At 36.7% G+C, this 6,000-nt stretch overlaps 1 long non-coding RNA gene across 1 annotated transcript; it reads right to left on the bottom strand.

Annotated features, from left to right (window-relative positions):
* Positions 1-3,193: 3,193 nt before the first annotated feature.
* Positions 3,194-5,172, bottom strand: LOC107207096. The gene is made up of 2 exons (XR_001522605.3): positions 4,898-5,172; positions 3,194-3,902 (listed from the first exon to the last, which is right to left on the bottom strand). It is a non-coding gene; the product is annotated as an uncharacterized LOC107207096 (long non-coding RNA).
* Between the last annotated feature and the right edge of the window lie 828 nt (positions 5,173-6,000).

Genomic DNA, 6,000 nt, shown 5'->3' with positions numbered 1-6,000 from the left:
AACTTCTTCATTTGATAAATCGCTACTGATGTTAAACTCTTTCAGTGTGTTAGCATTTTCCTCTTTAAATGTTTACGTACTGTAAGTGATTCTGCGTTCCCTGCTGAGAAGCCATTATAATTCACATACAGGTATAATGTATGTCTTTCAGTTAAATTCTCATCAAAGTAGAGTGTGGCGTAGAACCTTCTAACAGTACATTTATCGTTTAATTATAATCATCTAGCCTTAACAAGAGTGAAGATTCTTTACATTAGCAAGATGCAGCCATTGTGAAAGCTTGATAAAGATACATTTCTTTAAATATGAGGAACAAATTTTGCTACAGGGTTTCAGCTGTACAGTATATGGTCTTCTATGCTTCCGTTGTGATAATATAGTCAGTTATTATACTCTTTGTTTAATAAAAAATGCCATACAGTTTAATTGCTCTGCTAAAACATCATCATCTGTTTATACATACCTAATAATGTCAGATCAAAAAGCTACAGGAACTTCATGCCTTACTTCTCTTATCAGAACATTGCAGAAGGACAAGAGGTAGTAGGATATCATTTAAACTGTGTTTTCTTTCTTAGAACTGCTAAAATCAACACAAAAGGATGGTTGATCCAATTGCAAGGCAGCATCATGCACATGTACCCATGTGATAGGCTTTTCTCACCCTAGTAGTTTCTGCCACAGACCTTGGCATTGCTGACAGGATGAACTGTTTGCAAGACCAGCTCCATAAAGTAATTTAATGGTTTGGATGGCAATGTTACCAGTTTACATGATTTAATCGCTTGGTTCTCCCTCAGTGACATTGGCAGCCTGTGCTGGCTCATGATGATTTCCTGCAGTATCTAGAAGGAATTCTTTAAAGCTTTAAATGTCATCAGATAGGCAGCATTTCTCCTAAGGGCTGTCTTTGTACCTTACTGTGATGGCTTGTTGACTGTTACAAGCAGTTACATCTAAGTGATCAACAGTAATCAGTTTTTGTTCCTATTGGAAGTAGAAGACAACTTCTGCAAGCAAGGAAGGAGTTCATCATGGTGAATGTATGGATTTTCTCTGAGACTTACACAATTATGCCCTGACCTGCTCTGAAATGTCCAGATTGGTTATTTGCAATACAACTATAAATTACAGATTACTGTCTTATAAACTGCACTGAGGTTTGAGTGTGCAAAATACACATCTTGCTAAGAGACTATTAAACCTATTGACAAGTTCAGCTTTTGAGATTTTTCTTGGCTAATAATAAACACTTTCATAAATTTTGAAATTCACTTATGTACTCTTCATTATGGTCACATAATATAGGTTTCAGAGCTATTTGTATGTGATGGAATTCTACAATACTCTGTACCGCTGAACATAACAAATTAGACAATATTACTTTTTAATTCTGTGTTGATAAGAAACTGCAAATTACTTTCAAAGGCAGGAGAGCTGCTTTCAGAGAAGAGATTTATAGACCATCATTATCAGCAAAGCCCATGTGGTTCCTGTTGCTCTTCTTGTAGAAGATAATACAATTATTGAAAACTAGTGGCAACAAAAAAAAAAAAGATTATGAGATTCATGATTTTAAAAATGAATCAAATTCTTTTATGTCAAAAGGAGTTGATAATACAACTTATTGAAATGCTAATGAAAATAGCATTGTAATTCAGAAGTCTGACATTATCCAATTAAAAATATTTTCAAAACAAATTCCTAAACATTATGATTATTAAATCCATCTTTGATCCACAGATCTTTCTTTAAAATACCATTTGTATTCAGCACATTAAACATTTTAGTCAGTATCTGGAATTTTAATAATCTCCCAGTACAGTATATACTTTCTGAAGATCTTTTTAGTGTTTGCTTTGGTTACAGTATCTCTCTTACATTTAATATCAATTTTAGAGCTTTGACACTGATCCAGAATAAATACTATTGATCACTTATACTGTAAATAACAACATTATTAGCTTCTAATCACAAAAGAAACTGCTGGTTATCTGAGTCAATGACAGTTACCTTTGGAAATAAAATTTATATGTAGTAGAGGAAAAAATGGTGTTTTTTACAGGTAGCCAAAAAAAGCTCAACAGAGCACTTAAGCTTTTTGTCCTGTAAATTAAAAGTCCTAATTTAAAATATTAAATTTCTTATTAAACAAGCAGAAAAGAAAAAAAAAAATACCCTTAGGAGTCTGACACTTTACATGCAAATATTGGAGGATTTTTTGAAGTTGGATGTGGTGTGGATGATGTCAGTTTAGCGTGGTGACCTTGTCAGTGCAGTCATTTGCTCCAGTACTGAATTACGCAAATTGTTTATATTTTTCCCCCCTTTCAGTCATTAAAATATCATGTGTTGAGTGCTTAAGGAATAAGCTTAGGCCAGGCTTTATATAGTTCTTTAAAAGATTAATTTTATCCATATAACAATAATATAGGGACTGTCCAAATAAAGATGTACATGGAGATGATCCACTGTTCCTGTTGTCAATCTCCCCAGCTCAGATGTGTGGAAATTAAATCATGGGCTACCGTAAACATATCCAAATAATCTTGTACTGGAACAGACACTGTCATTAGTATTATTAATAGCTTGTTTATGCTCCTTTTTAAAAGTAGTGCACACAAAGGTAAAATTGAGCCTGAACTGGAATATATGGCTGAGGTTTTGCTGTTGTCAGTAACTCAGTTCCTCATTCACTCCAATGAAAGAGGCACTGAAGGTGAACCTTGCAGATATTTGCAAAAATGACAGCAGCTGAGGGTTCCCCTTGTCCCAGTGTGGGTGGTGACACCACCAGCAGCCCCAGGGAGTGACCAAGCAGGACTTTGGTCAGTGCTGAGGGGTGCAGCCCGTGCTTTGCTGACCGGGCAGCAGGAGCTGTCTGTCTGTCCATCTGTCCCCACCAGGACACTGGCACTTGCCATTAAGCAGCTTCATTCCCACTGTGTTCCAGGAAGAACTGGAATTCTTAATCATTTCAAAGCATGCATAGACAGACTCTGGTCTGGAGACCTATTCCCAGGATTTTTTTCTTTTTTTTTTCTCCTCCACTGAAATTACGTCCCTCTAAGACCCAGACTTTTGAATTTGAATGCAGTTTGTTGCAGTCAAATCAGTTGACTGAAAACATGAAAGTAGCTGCTTTTGCTAAGCCTGTGCAACTAGGATGGAGATCAAAGAAACAAATCAGGAATCACCTTGAAATCTCAATTTAATTACAATTTGTGACTGTTGGCTAATCACTGTGATATTTCCATGGAGTAAAGATGGTGAGAAACCAGTGAAGTAGAAGAGCAAAACTTAGAACAGTTCCCTCAAGGGACATAAATCTTACGTATGTCAAGTGACAGGAGTATCTCATATTTAGCTTCTAATAAAAGAGCTGGATTCTGCTGCAACAGCAGCTCCTTCAGAGCAAGCAGTAAAAGACAGAAGCACAAGCAGTTATTCATACAATTATAACTTTCTTTCATAAAATGCAATTCTTTGTCTTCAATACCAAGGTGGATCTACCTCGCTGAAAAATATATGTTCACTGGCATTCTTTCTTTCTGCTTTAAACTGTTCTGCATTCTGCATGTTCTGCATTAAAACTGCCTCTGGGGTTGTTTTATGCCCATAAGGTTAGTCAGATTGTACCTGATGTCCCTGACATCAAATAGAAATATATTTGGTTCTGATGAACTTGGCAGAGAAATTAATCCAGTGACTTGTTAAATATTTCTCATCTTCAAATATTTGCTTTTTCTCAGCAGCCAGTTCCTTTTGTGACATTTCAATTATTGGCTATTTCAGCTTCTCTTTAACTTCAGAAGGTCATTTTGTCCGACTCCACAGTACTCAGCTTTATAGATTTGCTTCAGTGCTGGTTTTCTGGTTTTCTTTTTTAATTACAGCCTTCACTTTTGAGAAGAAAAAAAAAAAAAGAAAAAAGATGTGATCAGGAATATGTCTCCACTGAACTAAGAACACCTTTAACAGGGAGGAAATTGAAAGTTCCCATTTTATCTCTTTAGCACTGGTTTGATTTGAATAATCTAAAACATTATGTTGTTATTCCCCAGATGGAATTTAAAATTCAGTTTGGTACTGAATAGGATTGAAAACTTTCAAACTCTTTCCAAGCTATTAGAAATATTTAAATACTTCTGATGTATTTTCCAGTTGGAATTTCAGTCAAATAGATAAAGTCTCACTAAGCAGTAAATTCTTACAAGAGTAAGAATTCTCTTTGGGAAATTTTGATGGCTCTGTTCTTAAAGTAAAATCAGAGAGGATGGTGAATTTCCATTTTTAACTCAATATTATCTCAACTTTCATACACCCTTGCTTCATGTTCTCTTCTATTTCCCTCCAGGCAATGTTTATAGATGCATATTAGATGTGGGCACCTCAATAGTCAGAAGCCAATTCCTGCAACTCCTACAAGATGTTCTGTCTCGTTTTTATAATTCATAAAAGCATGAGCAAAAAATTCAAGATGTGGCTTAAAAATTACCTGAATTTTAAAGGAGCACAGTCAACAAATTCCTCAGTAGTATTTCTTACCAATACAGACTGTGATTTTCTAAATTGGTACTAAACTGCTACTGTGTAGACTATTCACAAGAGTTCTCTGACTATATTTAACCAGAATTAGGTTTCTGTTGTTTTATCTTACTCAGGTGCCAGTAGCTGTTGACATGCATAGAATTACAGCTAATTGTTGCCTGGATTAAAACACCCAAATCTTAGCCCTTTTTCACCTGCTTGTAATGATTCCAACATTATAATTCTTTTCCACTTGTTTTTAATTTGTCTAAAGGAGAACTTAGAATCCAGAAGAAAAGGAGTAGATTTAAGGACAGTTTTCTTCAAATTCCTCCTTCCAAAATATCAAAATATTTAACTTACAAACCTCTGTCCTCCAAAGCCTTTCTGTCTGCTCCATCACTCAGGCCTGTCCAGCTGGGGTGAAGCTTATCCCACACTAACAAAGCTGTCAGAGCTACATGCTGACAAATAAGTCGTGGCAGTCTCACTAGCTGCAGCTCTTCAGCTGAGTATGGAGTTGGTTTTGGCTGCAGCACTTGTCCTGAGGTCAAAGCTTAAATGCTACAAAAGCTAAACCCCACAGAAGTAGTGAACCACAGGGAGATGTAAACTCCTTCAAGCACAGAAGCCAGCAAATCAGCTGAAACTCTGGAGTAATTTTCAAAATAAGGTTAAAACTCATGGTCCTCTCATGGTTATGTTTATGGAATAGGATATATGTGACAGAAGGAAGCTAGGGAAACAGGAGAAAGCCTGAAGATGTAAAAATGGCTCTTTAGGGAACCACCATTTATTTTAGCAGGAGATACTGCAGAAAGCACACTGCTGAGAGAAATGTGTGTCCCACTGAGGATAAAATGGAGAAATCATGGGTTTTTTCTTTGACTTTGTGGATTAGCCCATGGAAACTGTTCTCCCTTCTGAGAAGTGAAGCAATTCTTTTGGGAGTATGCTAACCTGAATGCTGGGAGCACAGGATCTCCCTCTCACATCCCCAGAGCAGGTTATTAGCAGTGACATCCTCTGCCTGCTTTGGGGTGAGACAAAGGCTTTAACCTTTAAGTGAAAGGTGAGACAGAAGAAATGTTTGTAAGGGTTATTAGAGCGAAGCCTCACAGGGGATTGTACCTGGCAGTCAGGGGTGCACAGCCCAGACTGAGCTGAGTCACACATTGCTTAAAAAGAAAGCTAAGTGGAGGTAAAAATTGAAAGAAAAATGTGGTCTTGATTTTTATATTGCTGCTTTTCTGGGAAGTGATGCATAAAATCAACCTCTTACCTCTTCCCAGTACCCTACATTGTTTCTGAGTAAGAACAAAAAATAAATCCCAAATGCAGTCAGTGGGAGAAATTGCTTCAAAGCACTCCAACATGTGGGAAACCTAACTGGTGGCAGTTATTAATCTCCATATTCTCCCCCTCCTCCAGAATTAGTGTTTGCTCTGACATGGTTTGTGTGATTTGTGC

This window comes from Parus major, chromosome 6 (genome assembly GCF_001522545.3).
Source record: "Parus major isolate Abel chromosome 6, Parus_major1.1, whole genome shotgun sequence".
Classification (NCBI taxonomy): domain Eukaryota; kingdom Metazoa; phylum Chordata; class Aves; order Passeriformes; family Paridae; genus Parus; species Parus major.
The sequence above is the reverse complement of the archived record's forward strand: the minus strand, read 5'-3'. Positions and strand labels throughout refer to the sequence as shown.